The sequence below is a fragment of the Strigops habroptila genome, chromosome 2, assembly GCF_004027225.2.
Source record: "Strigops habroptila isolate Jane chromosome 2, bStrHab1.2.pri, whole genome shotgun sequence".
Taxonomy (NCBI): Eukaryota; Metazoa; Chordata; class Aves; order Psittaciformes; family Psittacidae; genus Strigops; species Strigops habroptila.
Window position 1 is genome coordinate 34,413,808 of NC_044278.2, and position 20,437 is coordinate 34,434,244.

Below are 20,437 nucleotides of genomic sequence, written 5' to 3' on the forward strand. Positions count from 1 at the left end.
TGCTCCTCAGGAAAACACTATGCCTGCATATGGGTTGTCACCACCAGTATAATTCACTTTGTGTGGGTCCCTTTCTTACCTATGCATGTGTTTTTGCTGGGGATGACTGAGGCTTGCTTAAAAGCGGTGTGAATTACCTAAGCAGTAATTGCCCATTTCTGGCAGTTGTCTTCCCATTCCAGAGGGTAGATAAGGATACAGACTGTGTATATAATGCATGTTTGGGAAGTCTGATGCTTTGATGGAGCATCCAGAATTTGCACAGGCTGTGTCACGCTCTTGTGAATTTGCACTGCTGAGATGTACAGAGCCCCCACGTGCACATAAAGGGTGATGCTGTTGGGGTCTCACAAGATGTGTGCAGGGCTGGGGCAGGAAGCATAACATCATGGTGTTTGATGGTGCCATGCTGTCACATCTCTTGAGTGTGCAGTGGAGTTTGGAGAGGCTGGGAGCGTTGTCTGGGTTCCTCAGCTAGTCCAGTTTGTTAGCTGGCCATAGACTCTAGTTCTTGAGGAAGTGTTGGAAACTGGAGAATCAGAGAGGGAATAGTGGGACTCCCTTATTTGTCCCCCTGGGATATCAAGTTGCTTACCCTAGCAGACCATTTTTGGATGGGTAGGGGAATTCACATCCCCCCGCCATGCTGCATTTGTGCTTTGGTTTTGCCCTTTGGGAAAAGGGAGCAGAGTTGCAAAGCATGAACTGATCTTGTCATTGGGAGCTGGGAAGGGACAAAGGCAAATGCACAGCAGGGGTCCATCATGCAGGGCATGTTCAGGCGAGATGACCCACAGTGACACTAAGCAAGACACAAAGTCTTATGACCTGGTATGGCTTGGGACTGCAGAACTACTGTCATGGTATAACGGGTCATCGTCTTCTACTGTATAGTTTGTTAGCGTGTATCCAGGAAGCATGGTCAAATGTAACAGAAAAGGAGCAGTTACCTTTCTCAGCAACTGAAGGATGTAGAGATTTCCCAGCTGTAAATAAACTCAATTTCTAGAGGAGAGGGCAGTGGAAAAGGATGATAATAAACAATGGAGTGAATACACATTATCAACTCCTGCAGTGTTAAATTGATAAAAGATGCACACTTTGAGTTATGTTACTTTGAGTTTTTGAGACTTAAGTGTGCAAAATACTAGAACTCAAAACTAAAAATGGAGTGGAAGTGTGAAAGCTTAGACCTGGTTGTGACTGAGGGGAGGTCCATCTTCAGGCCCCTGAAAGCAGAAAACCACTGCCGAGAGTTGAACAAGTTGTTTCAGGTAAAATTCTGTAGAATATATTTAAAAATAGTGAACATGCTGATATTTTTCTGGAAAAATTATGAATTTGTTTCAGAGCTAAGTTTTTAAATTCATAGAAAGGGAAGGAATCACACTATTGTATACTTCAGGAAAAAGAGGGGAACAGTGTAGATCTGGACTGCTATTACCAACAGGGTTTTTCTTTTTTGTGTTCCCTAGCACATGCTAAAAATATTTTGAATATCTTAACATCTGCATTATTATGAAAAATGGCATGTCTTTGTTTTGTTTCCAGCTGTGTCATTCTTGCATTACATCTTGTTCCATTTGCTCTCTTCCGCTGGGATGTGAAGTCACTTTCTTTTGTCAGTTGTAGGCCTGATTGCTCCGACTCCAGAACTGCACTGTGCACCACTTGGAAGAAGTTATTTCTTTTGCTCTGTCTCAACCCAGTCTGTATGTTGGGGAAGGTGGAGTTATTTGATTGGATGTGTCTTCTGTTTGGCAGAGAGGGGCAGAAAATGGGGTAAAAATAAAGGGAGCTAAGCCTCTTTAAATGTAGGAAACATAAGGTTGAGGAAAGACTGGGTATGGGAGTGTATTTTGCATACTACTCTGTATTAGCACATCTAATCTTAAATGCACCAGTGTGTCCCATTGATTTCAATTGAAGGATGGATGAATGGATAAGGTAGACTCTCTCATGTTTGTCCAACTTCCTGGCAGGCTCCTAAGCACCATGCAGCAGAGGAGGACAGGTGAGTGAAGTTTGGCCACCATTCTGATTCATGTGTCAAGTAAAAGCAGCAAAACAGGCAAGAAATAGGGCCAGACTTGCTGCCAACGCAAGAAAGGGAAATGTTACGACAGAGTGGTAATGAGGACAAGATGGCAGGGGAGGTCATTAGCTGTTGGATGTTGTTGCTTTCCAGTACCCTGCCTGGAACACAAGGTTCTTGGGTTCCTTTTTCTCCCTTAGTCTAGGGTACTACAAAAGATGATGCCTATGCACTGATTTCTTGATTGATTCAAGCAACAGAGCTGAGTGTTAATGCTCTTACTCTGTCTCTCAGGTGTGCACTTGTCAATAGGTTGCCACAAAAAATGAATTTCACTGCCTGGTTTGATTAATTTTTTTCCTTCTAAAATTTAAGAAACTTTGCATATGCACAGTGCACTTCAAAAGACATGTTAAGCGGGCAGAGCCAGGCCACCAGAACTCAAGGGTTGGCTGAAATCAAGGTTGCATGTGTTACTTTAATTCTGCTTCCTTGGATGTATATGTTGGTGCAAAATCTTTTAATAAATGGTAAGTATTGGGGTGGGTTTTGTTTTTTGGTTTTTGGTTCCCTCCCCGAAGAAACACACCTGTGATGAAACAATGGTGTTTATGGGATGAATCAGGGATAAGTAGTGAATGAGATGATCACAGTTATTCCTGAGATGGTTTGCTTGCACAAAGCTGTAGCAGACACATGGCTGCCCTAGGCAACCTTCTCTTCCCAGGGGTTCCTGTCAGCTGCCTCTGTCTTCAACTCCCCTCCTCTGGGCAACAGCACTCATGGCAACAGGCTCTGGGACTTAACATACGTTTAGTGCCCTCCCTTAGAAAATCCCTAAAGGTAGGGAGTTCACTTTTTTTGTACCCTTGCAGTGAGCCAGCAGTGTGGCAGCCGTTCTGGCTTCATACAAGCTTCCCATGTACTTCAAAGGAGGTGCTGGGCTGTGCAGGCAGCCTTCATTTATCATTTTAAAGTAGCCAGCATCCCACTAATGGTGCACGTGCTGTACTTTAGGAACATCTCATCTCTAAATTTCTTCTTGTCACAAGAGTGCGATAGTGTGAATGACAAGGCATTGGACAAGGACAGAGGAGGGTCTCATGGTTAAGACATCAGATGGTATGAGAGTGAGCTGAATTTTGGCAGTGCTGCCTATACCATAGAGTTCCTGCATGAAACTGTCATTTTTGTGGCCAACTGCTCAAATGCTGGTGCGTGTCTTGTTTTCTATATTTCCAAATCAACTCCAGGAGCCGCACAGTCATTCAAAGCCAGTTTTAGATGATTTGCTATGAGAAATTCAATAAAAGGCACAACCGCTATTAAGGAGTAATAGGGAGTAAGACTTCACTAGTGAATATATTACTTGAGACTAGAAGAATCGGACAGTCTGAGGTCTGGAGTGGTCTTGTGCTTGAATTTGCAATTTCAGGTCAAACACAACTTATTGGGATTTCCCCCCCGCCCTCTGCTGCTCCCTCTTTTTTATATTCCCCAGAGAGCGGCACACTTAAATAGAAGTGATTGAAACAAAAAAGGCAATAGATGTGTCAGTTAATCTATAGCTCTTTTCTATATTAAGTTAGTTTTAAATAGCATTAAAGGCTCAGTTTAGCAAAGCACTTAGTAAGGCATCTAACTGCATATTTGAATTGAGGCCAGGATTGATAAACTTGGATACTGCGTGATAATACATTCTAATAGGAACACTGCATCCACAATGGTTGACGTGTATGTTCCAAACAGGGCTGTGTCTTCCTTCTGCTTAGATTCAGGGTTGCAAGTTTCAAAGCTGGTTTATTTGTGGTTTTGGTTCACATGTTTCCAGTAAGAATGCGATACAAAGGAAATTTTTTGAAGTAATCGATTTACAAGCAAAGAATATTCTCTAATTTCCCCAAATACCTGCTGTCTGTCACATAGCTCACTCTTGGTTTGATTCTTTCAGCACTTTAATTTTTCCAATGCTTATTGGGTCATTTGCTATCCCTGTACAAGATCCAATTACAGCAGATTTTTGGAAAGAAGCTTCTGAGACTTCAGAAAACTGGAAAGGAAAAAACATCCGTCTAAATTTCCACCAACCAATTCTCATTCTTAGTTTATGGGGAAGCATTTAAATTGTCTGAAAGGTAACTGTAATGAGGCCTTTAGAATTAAAAGTAAGACACTATTTGCTAGTTGTGAAAAAAAAAAAGGGGGGGGGGTGGCAAAAATATTGAAGACTTTCATGACTTCCAAAAGATAGACCTGTGCACAGTTAGCCTCTTAAGGATAAATATTAAAGGTCTCTAAAACACAGGAAGGAAGAACAAGAGAGGGAAGCTTCATGCAAGGAATAAAGAGTGTAATTAAGACTATCTATAGAAGAGGCAGAAGATGGTACCTAAAATATTGACAAAGAGTTGAAGTCTTGCTAAACTCATGCCAACTTAAATTACTGTAAACAGAAACAAAATTAAAAGATACATGATTTTCACCTGACTTTCAAGTGGAAAAGTATTAACTTTTTTTTAATTTAATTTTTATATTTTTAGATTCCTGCAAAAGTTTTCAAAGTTCTTTCTTGTGGCTGGGGAAAGAGCACCTTGGCCAAGTGTTATTAATCTTGTAAATCCTTCATAGGTGTACAGGAAATAATATATTTTAAAAGTGTATTTTCATTATCCTTGTGGATTGAGTTACAATTCTAAAATTGAAAATTAATCTCAGTGGCTCCATCTCCTTGAAGTCTCTCTGTAAATCAGATGAAGAATGAACAAAATGCCATGCTTTTCTAAATGAGGATGGTGACTTCTAGAGAATAGTGTCTTTAGGATGTAAGAAAACTTAGCCAAAATGTGTACATTGAAAACAAAATAGCTTTTATAGCAAGGAAGAGTATATTTGATTATTTTAGAATAAAATGTAATTGCACTTTTGTTAATAGACCAATGAGGTTGATACATTGAGAAAATCTTTGATAAGAGTGAATGGGTTTCCCACTGTATCCTCATAAAATTAAGCAAAGCGAGTAATGTTTGGTTTTCATGATGTGTTTGATCAACATTTTAAAAAAACGTAGTTTGAATTAGAATTTAATAAATCTATTACCTCCTTCATTTATGGAAACAGAAAATGAAGTTATCTCCTTTTTCGCGCATAATTTGTAATCCTCAGCTGAAGAATTCTGTCTGGAAATCCTCCCACAAATTGAGCATAACAGCTGATAAAGTACAAAGTAGTATTTTACTGTACAGTGATAGAGCACTTTGCTTTAGTATAACGATCTTAATTTTGAGGCTCTGTGGGGACAAAATTACCATTTCTTTTTTATATTTCTGTTAATCTTTTAGTAATCATAGCTAAATCATAGGAAATATTAATTTCATATTTTTACCTTTTTCTTTAAAAAGAAAGCCTAAGTAAATTTTATTATGACTACTCATACATAAATGTCTCTGCTAAGCAAAGTACCAAAATAACAAAATATAACTTCCTTTTGTCTCTTTGTAGATGTTATCATAAAAGTAATTATAGCACTTTTATTTCCTTTCCATTTCAAAAATCTAGACTCCTGTTTTATCTTCTATATGCATAAAGACCTGATTCCTTTTATTAAAAACAAACAGGCGACAATGATGTAAAGTTGTTTATTGGGGTTTTTTGGGGGTTTTTTTTGGTTGTTGTTTTTTTCAGGGGGGGATGTTCTTTCTTTGTTTTTTGTTTTGATTTTTTTTTTTTTTTTTTCATCAGGAATGTCATCCTATATTGGCCCATCTGGCTGGAGTATATTCCTCTAGTGTGCAGCCCCAAACTGGCTTATAGTTGTAGAGGATCTGCATGTGTACAAATAGGTGATATGTCCATAAATAAGAATATGCTTTAACTCAACAACACTTAAAAGAGTCTGCATGAAAGAGTAATCTGTAATCTTCCTTCTTCTTTCTGGAATAACCATTCTAGAAACTTTTTTTTCACTATTGTTTTCTTTTGTAGCAGACTCAAAAAAGCTAGGTAGCTGATAGTGGCCTAGTGGGTAACCTACCTCCCCTCCCCTCCCCTCTCCTCTCCTCTCCTCTCCTCTCCTCTCCCCTCCCCTTTACTTTTCTTTTCTTCTTTTCTCTTCTTTCCTTCTTTTCTTCTTTTCTCTTCTTTTCTTCTTTTCTCTTCTTTCTTTTCTCTTCTTTCTTCTTTCTCTTCTTTTCTTCTTTTCTCTTCTTTTCTTCTTTTCTCTTCTTTTCTTCTTTTCTCTTCTTTTCTTCTTTTCTCTTCTTTTCTTCTTTTCTCTTCTTTTCTTCTTTTCTTCTTTCTTCTTTTCTTCTTTTCTTCTTTCTCTTCTTTCTTCTTTTCTCTTCTTTTCTTCTTTTCTTTTCTCTTCTCTCTTCTTCTTTTCTCTCCTCTCTTCTTCTTTTCTCTTCTCTCTTCTTCTTTTCTCTTCTCTCTTCTTCTTTTCTCTTCTCTCTTCTTCTTTTCTCTTCTCTCTTCTTCTTTTCTCTTCTCTCTTCTTCTTTTCTCTTCTCTCTTCTTCTTTTCTCTTCTCTCTTCTCCTTTTCTTCTTTTCTCTTTTCAAGCTCTCACAAATGTATTTGACCATTTGAATATTTGTTTGATACATATCCCACATGTTTTATGTGCATGTATATATTTTATATATACACACAGACATATATATGGGGGGTGTGTGAGTATATTTTACATATATACATAAAATACCAATCCAACTTCCTCTGGTGGTTTCTATCATTGTGACTGAGGCAGAATGTTTTTTCTTCAATGGTAATGCCTCTCTCACTAGGTGATTTGTAATTTTAGTTGTTCTATGTACCTAATTCCTCTTCCAGAACTACCCCTACAGAGAACATACTAAGGGAATATTGCTGGGTTTGATTCATATGGACAAATAAAGAACAGGGATACAAATTTGACAGAGAAGTCAATGGCAAAAGCCTTATTGACTCCAGTGGGATGAGAATGTGGAGGGAGAGGATGTACAGTAATACATTAGTATTAAATCACCGCTGCCCCCACACATACTTTGTGCTGCTTCACCACGATTCACTGTCTGTACCTTACTATTCACCTTATGAAAACTAGCTCAAGTTAAAATACTATTAAAAAGGTGTTCAACAAAATCAACCTCAGTCAGTTATAAGCTTCTTTGAAGACCTTGTTCTGTCATGTGCTTTTTACTTTTGGGGGAAAAAATCGTTATAAATTCTTCAGTAAAGCAATGATCAGTACAGTCACTGATAGTCAGCTTAGACTTGAGAAACTTAATGGCATTACATAATGAAGAGTAGTGAACTAATATAAGGAATCTGGGCCTGTTTAACTTGGAGTTGCTGTATTTCTAATGCATATCCTTCTGCAAATAACTTCACCTGTAAGTCAAGCTAGTATGGCTGCTTACATGTGTAGCATTAAAAAGTTACACACATGACTGAAATCAGCCCTCTGTAGCATAGTCATCAAATCCTTTGGTGCATACTGTGACTTTGGTGGGCTATGTGAGTGCTTAGATGTCAAAATTAAAGCATACGTCTCAGGCCGTGCTGAATTAGTGCTGCCTTTGTGGGCCTGAAGTCCCACTGGTTGAGTGTAAATGGTATAGCTGGTGTTCCTCCACATGACTCCAGTTAAAAATGGGGTAGGTTTGAAGCGTGAACCTAATGTTTTGTTGTGAGCTCAGTGAAAAAAATGAGATGTTACACAGCTCCTTATTGCTTTTTATCTAAGGAGAGATTGGTGTATTGCTCTGTAGAAAATGATAAAGCTAGAAGATAGCATCTAGAATTTCAACACCTAGTATTCGTGGTATTAAAGTATCATACAAAGTAGTGTTATGATTAGAAATACACAATTTGTTCAGAACATGTGTATTAATCTTTTGAAAATGTAAAGCCACATACTTGGAAGTTTACAGATACGCTGATTTTGCTACAAGTTGCCAAGAAGGAGTTGACAGTTTGGACCAAGGATTGCTGTGGTTGCTATGTGCAGAAGCCTAGAACAAGCCAGTGGGAAATAATAGCAGGATGGGAAAGTATTGCTATGGTTACAGAGTATTTTCTTTAAAAGAGAGGTGGATAACGCAGCAAGAATCACTGAAACTTAGGTAATACTGTATTATACAAAAGCAGAAAGACTGAAAGATAATAACTGTCTTGTGCTCTTAATGGCATTTTGTTAGTTTCCAGCAAAGAGGGATTTAATTAAATTAGGAATAATTTGTGAAAGCTTTGTTAGAAAAATATACTTAGCTTTTGTTTTTTTGTAAGTGGCATGCTAGCACAATATCTTGCATATTTTGGCTCCGTCCCTTCGTTTTTTAAAACAAAAAGATTTTAATTTTTTTTTTGTCAATTAGATTGAGTGCTTTAAAAAGGAATAAAACGGTAATTAGACCCAAATAATTAATGTAAACTTTCAAGTCAGCTTTTCAATACATTAAAAACTGTAACTTGGGTGCATTTTGAAAAAATATATGTAATACAAAAATTATTATAAAATACAATAAAAATGTAATAATAAAAGCCTGCTTTAAGTGGTTCAGTAAATCTGAACTGTAAAATTCATCTAGGAAACATCGTCCTTCACTTACAAACATCTCTTAGAGTTTAGTTGTAATCACCTCTGTTGGTTTGGTCCTGCAAATCAGTAAGTAGAAGACCACTGTACAGCTCAATTTTTGTTTTGATATTTGGGAAGATCCTCTCCTCTCCCCAGCCATGTTTATCATGAGGTACGGTGTGATGCATCTAGATGGCATGGGCTGGACCGTGCCCAGCTCATGCTGCCCCACCAGCATTCAGAAATGCTCTGCTGGGAAAGGTGGAGCTGGGGACCAAGCAGTCTGGTTGGAGGGACAGGACAGGTCTGTGCTCTAGGACCAAGAAAAGGGAAACTCCAAGAAATGGCTTCTTTTTTTTTTCTTCCCATGGCTACTGTATTACGTTTATCTGTCACTCTCCAATAGCCATGCCTCTGAACGCTGCATTGTTCAACTGCGCTTCGAGACCCACTGCTGAAGTTCATTTGAGTCTGAATAATAGAACCAGATGTACAAGTCAAAACTCCTGAGCTGCATAACTGTACTGAAGGTTTACAGCTGACCCTGACTGATGTGCCACCTTTATTCCTTGTCCATGGTGAAGGTATGGGGCAGAACTGATTGTGCTGGGGGGTAAAGGATGGAAAGAGGCATAGATGGATCTCTGCTCACAGGAGCCAGCTCTCCTTTAGAGCATGGCTCCACCACACCACATAAGTTCTTCATGTCACATCTCTGCCTTGGGCACAATTTGTTGAAGGTAAGAAGAGAGAGGATTTAAATTCTGAGCTGAAATATGCTCAGCTAGTTGTGACTGTTTTCCATAGTTTCGTGCTGCTTTGCCTGTACTATGAGGTAGGAATTTGAAACTTGGAGGTGAGACAATGTCCTTTTAGTTTGCTCTTGACAAGTAAACCTAAATAGGGAAATAACTGCTGTACCTAGTGGTGCAGACCTTGTCTATTACAACTGGGATCAAAGAACCTCTTTAAGGTAATACTACACCTTTGCCAGAGAAATCCTGACTTCTATGCAGTGGACACATAAGATTGACTGTGAAGTACAAAGTGGGGAAAGAATGGCCCTGATGAGGACTGAGTATATACTGCAGCTGGACTAAAGTGTAAAAACTCAGTGTAAAAACATTAAGACAAAGGCCCTGAGGAGAGAAGTCCAGGACAAAGACCCAAGATGGGGAAAAAGCAAGGGAAATGAGATCAACTGGGGAGATGAGGGGTAGCCAGTTGGGCAGGAAAACAGGAAATTTAAGCAAGAAGTCCCAAGAGGGAGTTGAGAACTGGGATTTGGAAACCTGATGGACTAGAGACTGTGACAAAATGAGAACTGGCGACAGTGGGAGAGCATGATAGTGATGAGGGCCAGTGCTTGGAAGCTTGAGAGTAAATGAAGAATAGCTCTTGTAAGGAAAAAACCAAGGTGCTAAAAGCAGAAGACATCAAGGCTGAGGAACTGGGTCAAAAGTTACATACAACTCAAGTACACTGATCTCTGCTAGGAAGAGACAAAGATTTCTGAGCGTACCCCTACTATCACGTCCTAGATGTCTTTCGTAGCTGATCCACAGTCAAAATGATGGCTTACATGGAAGAGAGCATCTTACTGATGCAGTTACTCCGTCCATCAACACAAACAATAGAGGCTGTAGTGTAGACCAAACTGTTCCACGCTGCTATTCCATGCTGTGGTCAGGCCCCTTTCTTACGAATATTTGCTCCACATTTTTTCCTAGGGCTTTAACGATATACTGAATAAAAATACATTGAATAATAAGGTAGTAAAATAGTAAGATAGGCACTAAATTATCCAAAATCAGAATTAAATTTGGCAATGTTGTCTTAGCTCACTGTAATTCTGATTATGTAGCCATGATAGAGGATCTAGTTACATATTCACATAATATTTATTCCACAGGATTTCCTTCTTCTACTCATTAACTTCAGGAGGATTTGCATAGGGATGCATCAAATCCCCATGCAAATCTCTATAGATTGACAGCCACAGACTCTGAAAGATGTATTGTGAATGAGAGAAGTTTGCAAAGAAAGGATGACTTAAGGGAAGGACAACTGAGAGCTGCCGAGGGATACTCTATTCCTGCCTCTATATCAGAGATCTGTGAGACATCCTCCGTCCAGTCCCTTACCACTGCTGAAAAGATGGTTTCCTACGCATTTATGCCATTTTCAGAGCATCTGACTGTTCCTGATGTTGGCAGTGCTGAGCAGTCTTTTCTGTTGGTGAGGTCAGTGATAGCTGCATTTTGAAGGTCTCTTACTCCTGGCTTAAGACAATTTTAACGAGATATTACTGCCCCTAGCCAAGAGCCATTGCTGTGGGGATGGCTGAGGTGGCTTTGAAGCAGCTGCTGAACCATTTCAGTTTACAGCTCAGCCTGTTAAGGTCACCTGGCATGGTTTCTCATTTTCTTTGCTATAGCTTAAGTTGATGACTACAGTCATCCAAGCCTTACTCTCTTTACACGTCAATTTCTCAGGTGTGAAATGAAGTTAATTCTTGATCCTTTTTTCATAGGGAGATCATGCTTAGAAATATTATGGAAGTCACTTTCACAGTATGCATAGAGTGGTGATAAGCCCGTGAAGAAATCTGCTGTCTCTCAAAGCTGGAGTTAAATAGGTTACATCAGGAAAGTCTATGGCCATGTGAATGGCAGAGTAAATTGAAATACCATTTTGCCCACTGAGCAAACAACTGATGATCTTGTGTACTAAATGGGATGGACCTGTAAAAGGAAAAAAAAACCAAACCAAACCAAAAATTCCCCTAAACAAACCCCCACCTACCCCCACTCAAACAAAAAACCCCTAGGTTTTGAACAGTAACTAAAGACTGTTACCATATGTGCACATGTAAAGGAAGATGGACTTAAAATTGCACAGGAGTCCTTCAGTCTGGCCCGATCCGCCTTTTGAGTGTTCAACTTCAGTCTGTTCAAGATAGCTTTTTGTGCATCATAAACTTTTAGAACTATGAGTATTTTACAGACCTGTATACCTCTTTACCATAAAAACATTAAATAACTGGGAATACTAATTCAGCAATGAAGTTTACCTAACAAACCTCATAGCAGCCTTCCAATATCTGAAGGGGGCCTACAAGGATGCCGGAGAGCGACTCTTCATCAGGGACTGTAGTGATAGGACAAGGGGGAATGGGTTTAAACTTAAACAGGGGAAGTTCTTTACTGTGAGGGTGGTGAGGCACTGGAACAGGTTGCCCAGAGAAGTAGTAAACACTCCAACCCTGGCAGTGTTCAAGGCCAGGTTTGACAGAGCCTTGGCGACATGGTCTAGGATGAGGCATCCCTGCCCATGGCAGGGGGGTTGGAACTAGGTGATCTTATGATCCTTTCCAACCCTAACTATTTTATGATTCTATGAAAGCTGGTCACCTGGCAAGTCCATGTGTACTTCCATCTGGTTAGCAGCCTGAAAGACAGATTTAGAAGGTAACTGAGATAATCTCTCTAAAAATCATGGGTTTCAATCCTACTGTTTGGGTGCAATGGACATTATATTTAAAGACTAGCATAAGCAAATATATTCTGTAGGACTTCTCTTGTTCTTCCTATGCACCTTTGCTTGAAAGTTGGCTTTCATTCAGTTTGCCAAGGTCCCTTCCTTTCTTTTGTTTTCCCATAATTCTCAAATTAAACAGGACTTGATTTAACTAGTGACATACTACTGAAATAGTTAGGCTTCTAGCCATGAAAACTGTGAACAACAATTTCAATTTTAATTAACACATCACATTTGTAGAGGATAAGTTTTTGAACTAAGCCATTGAAACTTTTTAGAGGGAAAAAATTAATGTCAGTTTCTCAAAGACCAGAGAACTTCAACTATATTTCTTTTTTTAAAGACAGCTTTCTTGATATTTTGTAACATGTTTTAATTTTTTGATACAGCACCAGTAAAAGCAAGTGTAGCTCTGGTGCAGAACGTCACTGCTTAGTAATTATAACAGTAAGACAACTTGGACTAAAAAGTCCAGAGACTAGGGTGCTTGATTACTGGTCGTCAGTCTGTGTTTATGCTGTTAAGTTTTTGATGTCCTGAATAATCCTGGTGAGATAACACTAAACAAGAACAATCGATAGGGCACCCCTGAAATCCACCTTCTACTGGGAAGCACTGTAGGACTTTTCATTTTGAGTATAATCATTGCTTGTGATTTCATAACAAGATACTAGTATGCTGAAAAATACTGAGCAGATGTTCCTACAAATACAAGAGAAATATTCTTCCTGGTTTTGTATACATGCATAGAAGCAGTCCAGGTATGAGAGAGATATTTTTGTCCTCCTGTTTGTGCGCTTACCTACACCAGAATGAGAATGAGATTATTCCCAGGCATGTCACATAATAGCCATTAAGCCCCAAAAGGAGGCTTTAAGGATATCCATTTATGCCACAATCACAAAATTAGTATTGTATATCAGACAGAAGATCACAACACCAAAAGCCTGAAACTACAGGATGCCATGATAATACTGCAAAAGAAATGAGAGTAATCATTGGTACTGTGTCACTTGATTGGCCTTTCTGAGGAAGCAGAGTACATGCCAATATACTTGCACTGCTGGTAGTCCCTGAGGAGTCAGTTCAAAGCTACAATCTCTCTGCATCTCTCTGAGCCAAGTGGTCAAGTTCCTCTTTTCTTTAGACATGTTTGTCTGGAGATGCTTTTCATTATTTTAAAAAGTGTATTGATAACAAAGAAAAAATATTTGAAAATACCTTTCCTTTTTTTTTTTTTTAATTAAAAAGATCATGAGTCTGTAAATATTTCAGAGTATAAAACAGGAATTGAAAATATGGAAGATACTGGAAAAGATGTGAGGAAAATCGAAGCTCTGGCAATGTTATTATTTTTGTGTGACAGAATCTATGAAATTTCCTTGGTGATAAGAGGCACAGGTGCAGAACCCTGTTATGTTTTGGCTGATTTGCTTCTGCTGCCAGTACCTGAAGTGTTCTCAGTGAACTTTGTGCTACGGGAAAAGACAGTAGGTCTCCTAGTTTGTTTCACTTTTTATGTGGTGGTAAGATGGCCTAGATTTGCCTCTGTTCCTTGTTGAATTACAAGTAGTTTCTAGTTCATCACTGAACATTAATTGCTCTTGCTTTGGGACAGACAACATATACACTTGTATGAATAAAGAGATTTTGTTGTCTTTTAAGAAGGGAAGGATTACTGCAATTAAGGAGGAAAGGAGGAAGTTGGTTGCAAATAGGAGCACAAAGCTCAAGTCAACTGATTCTTCTTCCCTCTCTCTCTCGACTTCTGTCTTCTCAGAACTCTTTTGTTGTTGATTAAGAGTACAGAAGACTGAGTGTCACTTTACGCACGTCTCATCACACTTACTTAACTATGTACATGAAAAAGAGTCACATTGTCATTTGGGTGCATAGGGTGGGTTTCACTTGCCTACACGTCATTGTCTAGTGATCTTGGAGGTGCCACAATGTGTCCCAGGCCTTTGCATGGGGTGTGCAGATCTTGAGCCCTTTTCAGTTTGGAGGACTGGCTGCAGGAGGTTAGGGGACACATGGCACCAGAGACCTGGACTGAAGGAATGAATTGCACCTGTAAAATCTGAAAAGAATTTGTTGTCACTGGTTTTGTATCGCTGAAGTTTTTTGTTTTGTAACTAGCTAGCCCATTTGATAGTAGATTGTCTGATAATGAGACCCAAAAGAAAATATTTTTTACACTCCCTACCTTCCTATGACAGTTTGACACTTCAGAGACTGCAATGGGATGCTACTAGTTCATCAGTCAAACTCAAAGAGAGTGCTCTTGCTGCTTTCGTTCTGTTTGAGAGCACAAGAACATCCTACAAACAAATATCTGAACAAGTTTTCCACTTGTACTTATGTAAGTGTCTTACATATTTATTTCTCTAAGTTCACTCTCCCAAAATGCTGGAAAACTCTGGAAGAGGCTGAAAACGTCAAGGTAACAGAAATAAACTGTCACTAAAGTCTTACCTCTTCTACTCCAGGGAATAATTCTGGTATTTGAGAGAGTCGAGGAGAGAGTAATGAGCTTGAGGGATTCCTTGTCAAGGAGGGAAGTAAAACCTTTCATAAAGTCCAGCCTGTAGTTGAAAGTAAGAAACAATGGTGTCCAGTTCTGGGCTCCCCAGTACAAAAGAGACGTGGACATACTGGAGAGAATCAAGTGAAAGGCCACGAAGATGATGAAGGGACTGGAGCATCTCTCCTGTAAGCAAAGGCTGAGAGCTGGGACTGTTCAGCCTGGAGAAGAGAAGGCTCAGGGGGATCTCATCAGTGTGTTCAAACAACTGAAGTGACATTGCAAAGAGGACAGAGCGAGGTTCTTTTCAGTAGTGTCCAGGACCAGAAGCATTCTGTACAAACTGAAATACAGGAAGCTCCATCTGAACATTAGTGATCACTTTTTCACTGTGAGGGTGACTGAGCGCTGGGACAGGTTGCCCAGAGAGGTGGTGGAATCTTCATCCTTGAAATTATTCAAAAGCTGCCTGACCCAATCCTGGGCAGTGTGCTCGAGGTGGTCCTGCCTGAGCAGGGACGTTGAACCAGATGACCTCCAGAGATCTTGTCCAATTTCAACCATTCTATGATCTTTTTGTGGTGAGATGTCACCTCTACTGTATTTCTTAACAACAAAGAAGGTGGAAATTGCCATTCTGCTGCCCTTCACTGGTGCTGCTTCTGCTGTTTATTTAGCCCTCAAAATGTCTTCTAAAAGTTATTTTTAATTAATAACAATTTATATTAATGTATAAAAATTATTTCTTTTAAAAGCCATAGTTAATAGTTCTACCATTCTTCTGTAGTACTGAAGGGTCTGTGAATAATTCCCATATTTGTGCTGCATAGCAGAGTCTACGTGACTGATGCTTGCTGATACAAGTAAACAATAGCTAGTATGGCAGAACACCACTGCTCTGTGGAACATAATAAGTCTACTCATTTTATAGACTCTTAGAAAACAGCTATGATTGCAGGCAAAACAAATATCAAAACTCTCTAAACATGTCTAAGCCCCTAGATATAAATTTGTGTACATTGTCTGACCAAACTTCTGGCATACTGCGATCAGATGGATTATTCTTGGATAGTTGGACAGTTCTTTTCCCTCTGATTTCTTTATAAATTTTTCTTTAGCACTTGATTGCTACCTTACCATTACTTTGATATGTATTTATAAATAATTCCATTCATTCTTGCTTAGGGCCATAATGTAGTTTTGAGATAGTCATGTATACTGAACAGTGTACCAATCTGATAGTTATTACTGTACTGAAGTCTCATTTGGTACAATGCTACTCCTTTCTCTTCCCATCCAGCTTTCCTTGCTTGTCTGAGTAGCAAAATGCTGATTAAGTTCCTTGCACTTGGAAATTTTGTTCTGCTTATGAACATTAAGACTTTCAGTTTTCTTTCCTTTTTCTTTTTTTTTTTTTTACCTGCCTAGAAGTAGGTGGAACTAGGGTAAACATTCTCTTCTGACACTATTTTCTTTGAAATAAATTATTTGATGCTATTTGTTCTTAAGAACACTTGTGTTTAGGTAGTGACTCGGTAGTCTGGAAGAGGTTGCCAGTTTGATGGACGTACTCATGCTGGTTTACATCAATGGAGATTTTTTTCCTGTAATGTTGATTTAATACAGATATTTTGAAAATGATAAACTTGAAGTGTTTGTAACATTTCTTCTTTAACTGCTTTTTTGGGTGCAATTTTTAAAAAGTGAACTCTCACGTCATATTTGGAAGAATTTTCATAAGTATTTTGTGGCATTTCCTCCTCTTTCTTCCTGCCACAAGTTATCAAACCATTAATGGTCATTTGTGCTGAAATAGTCTATCAGTAAGCCTGCTTGCTGTGGACTGGGCTATGTTAATTAAATCTAACAGCCAAGTGTGGGGTTTTTTGTATTTGTTTTGTAGTTCAATTCTCCCCACAGTTCCTTGGGGACTAGAAACTAAAAATACGTTTAACTGTACAGATCGTTCTAGTTGCTTAAGAGCATTTCCTCATTCCTGTAAGGACTTGCTGTGGGATCAGCTCTGAGTTGACTGAATGGCAAATTTTTGTCAGAAAGTCATCCATCTAATACCAGATCAGGAAAGCATCTTTCTCAAGTAGATGCTATTGGAATAAATTATTTTGAGAATTAGAAGTTTGAAATTCACAATCAGAAACGTGGCTACCAAGGCTCTGCAAACAAGTTGACTGGTTTAAAAATAAAAAGCCCAGGAGCATCAGTACGTTGACCAGTGACAGTGTCTGGTCTTGCAAAATTACACCTCATGTATAATTCTATGCCTAATGTTCTACTTTGGGGACATGTTTTTGTATCTTAGTATTAATAGTGGATCACGTTGTTTCCCTATCCCAGCAGAAAACACTGGTGCACCACAGTTCATTTTATAAGGTTAAAACTTCCCGGACTATTGAACTTTGTGATGCTTGTTAGTGTAAAGCAAGGTTAGTTAGTCCTTTTGTTGGGCTTGGGCACAGGACTGGTAACCAGGGGATGAAGCTCTGTTCTTGCCTAAGTCTCCAAGCCTTCCTGTATGACCTGGAGAAAATCATTTAGTCTTCTTGAAGCCTAATGTTCTATAAACAGGAGAACAGTTCTGCAGGTACTCAGTAATGAGGCCTTTTCATTCCTGAGTGTTGTCACGATGCTTTGGGATCCTGAAAAGGAAGGTACCAGATAAAGGCAAAGGACAGATTGCTATGTTCTTCCTTTTCAAGATTCGAAAGTGGAGTTTGGAAAAGCCTCTTGAAGTTTGAAGTCCTGTTTCCTTAATATATCCATCATCAAACATAAACACTTCCCCCCCCCCGCCCATATCCCCCCCTTCCCCCTGGTTCGTTTTTCAGCTTTCATTTCTTACTTCTCAGGAAAATCTCCTAAAAGTGGTCCATGTGTATCTGCTAATTACTACTCTATGCCATTTTAGAAAAATGAGGAATAACTACATAGTTAGAGGAACTGGGCAGTAAAAGGAGTAGCTTTTGGACAATTCATGAAATAGTCGGTGCCTTTTAATGGTAGGGTACTTCCTCTGCTCATGAATTATTCATTTTAATGCTTTTGTTATAATGGCGGCAGTGTTCACTCTCTGAGGCAGTTCTGGATAGCCTTCCTCTGCTGAAATACTGCACAGCAGCAGCTACCATTTGTTTTATAAACTAATGAGTCCAAGTCAATAACATAGTAAGTATATTTTCATGATCAAGAAAATAAGAAAGGGGAAGAAAAACAGTATCACAACTAAGAGGGTCTGTTTTGCTGAAGGATTCAGTTTGTTTCTTTTCTGGGAACTATTTAGGGAAATAATTTAAGATATTTTTATAGATTATTATAGTTTAGTATTAAATGCAGATTATATCTATGATGAAAACAGACATCAGTGTCTCTGTATAACATCATGCAATAAAAGGCAGTTTAAAAACACTCATGGTACATAAACACATCAAGTTTTTCTTAAAACTAATGTTTAAAGGTCTCTTTGAGACAGTTTTTTGAGATGAAACATAACATAACCACATAACCCACACAGAAAATGTATCTGAGTCATGTGCATACAGAAATAAAAGTTTCTTTGTGGTATCTAGTATCAGTCTTTCATTAAAGCATGGACTTTCCTAAAGAGAAATTCCAATGCAGATGGTTAAGGGTTCTCCCCCTCTTCTCCCCCCACCTCCCTACCCTTTTCTGACGCTGACTTAAGCCCCTGAGTCTTGCAGGATGCATTAGGGACGGTCCCCGCACAGAGTGGGGAATTCAGGGCCGGGAACCCCGTGGTACTGGTGTCAGTGGACAGAAGCACGCACTCCAGTACAGTGCACTCACTTGCTCTTACGCGATTTAAAAGGAGTGTTTTCTCCCAAGCTGTGTACGTACTCCTAAAATGCCTTCAAGCAATAGATAAGTGCGCGTGGGGGACGGAAGCAGTGAGCAGATAGATTAGCGATTAGGTCATTTGGATTAGGACGGAGGGGTTTTTACGCTGAACTCTCTTCTCATTTCTTGCTGATCAGATTCTCTGCATACATGGAGGGTTGAAAACTGCGTAAGTAGAGAAAAGAAAACTCCATAGATGGGTATAGCTGCAGAACTATCAGGAGCACTGAGGAAGAGAAGAGTTTGAATTGAAAGTATATGTGGTTTCGGGGAATCTGAATCATGCAGTATTACTTTCACTTTTTCTAGGCTTGTATTTCCTACGAACAAACCATCGGGGAGATAGAAGTTCTGATTTAGATAATCTCTTGCAGTCTTTGGAATAACACATTCTGCTGGAGGGGGAGTCCTTTTGGAAAAGGTTGCACTCTGTGAGCGGGGAGCTTTCTCTGCTGCCCACATCCACATTGTTTCTGCCAGGAATGGTAACTTTGGGCCTTTTCCTGTGAATTTTTCATATATTTAGGTGGCTACCCCACGTAAAATGGAAGCACCGATAGGAACCCCTCCTTTCCTTTTTCCTGTAGCTCTGCTCAGACCATTCTCTGTTAGCATGGTAGTGGTACAAAGTGTGTGGTCTTTCAGCTCTGACTAATGCATTTTGTGCTGTGTGACTGAAAATGCCTCGTAGTCTGCCAGGGCTGACTGAGGGTTGTGGAATGTGGTGCCTTTTCTCTGTTTCTCTCTGATTTTTTTTTCTTTTTTTTTTTTTTTTTTTTTTCAGTAGAAGTGTGTAGGCAGCTTGTTGAGAAACCTCGAGATGCAGGGGAAATGCTTGTACGTTGTGGAATGTGGCTTCCCCTGGGAGACCCTGGCCGGGCGGGCGGGCAGTGAATGAGCAAAGTGGAAGAATGAGAAAGGGAGGAGGTTGGAGGCAGGGACAGATAGGAAAGAGTGAGAGAGGAGGAAGGAAGGAGGTGGAAACGGAGGGGCCCATTTCCCTTTTTCTGAAGCAATGACAGCTGGTTCTGTCCTGCCTCACATGACAAAGTGCTGTGGAGAGGAGTATTTAAGCTGGAAGCCAGTGAGCAAGGGTGGTCAGCTGATTTTATTTTAATTTCTTTCCAGGTTTTAGTCAGGTGATCGCTGATGACTAGTCAGCCCACCAAGAAGGGACTTCAGCACACAGGTAAGAGTGAAGCTGCATACTCTTCCATGCAACTGCGGGGTTCAAGGGGGGAGGTAAACAGCCCTAACATTGTTTGAATAGTTAAAAAAAAATGCCTCACTTGCTTGGGTGTGTAACACTGTGATTGTCTCTAATGCGTCTACTTCTGCTATTCAGTCTTGTTCTTGTATTTTTTTACTCTTTTTTTAAATCTGTCTTTAATTAGAAGCTTTATTGGAAAAAAAAAAAAAAAAGACCAATTGTGTGTTGCTAAATATAGTCCCGGGTATTGCATGAATGTTGCATTTTGTTACTTTTTGAATAAAATAACTTTCCATAATGCAAGTGTGTCAAACTCATATTTAGAGGGGAATTCCCAAATACTTAAACTATGAGTCATAAAAAGTTAAAGGACCAGTACAACAGTTCAGGATAAAAAAATCCATTCAGCCTTGGGTAACTGCCTTTGTATCTGTTGGTAGTTAAATATGTCTTAGAAAAAAAACACTGATGTGCAGAAACTGAGGCAGTTACAACTTTGCTGACCATAACCCCAAACATAGGTAGCAGAGGCTAAACAGATGACTGGAGAGGAGGATTGTTCAAGCGCTCTCGGTTATATGCATCTTTTCTTTCATTGTTTGTATCTAAGAACCTGGTGAAAGAGTCTTCTCACGTGCTGAAGGTGCTTCAAAGTGCTCTGACTCCCTAATTCCTTTTATATAATGTCTTAGAAAGAAAA

At 39.3% G+C, this 20,437-nt stretch overlaps 1 long non-coding RNA gene across 1 annotated transcript in view; it reads left to right on the top strand.

Annotated features, from left to right (window-relative positions):
- The window catches only part of LOC115604000, a 39,615-nt gene extending 19,580 nt beyond the window's left edge, over positions 1-20,035 (top strand). Inside the window, exon 4 of the long non-coding RNA XR_003990098.1 lies at positions 19,656-20,035. This is a non-coding gene — a long non-coding RNA (uncharacterized LOC115604000). The remainder of the gene's footprint in view (positions 1-19,655) is intronic.
- Positions 20,036-20,437: the final 402 nt, after the last annotated feature.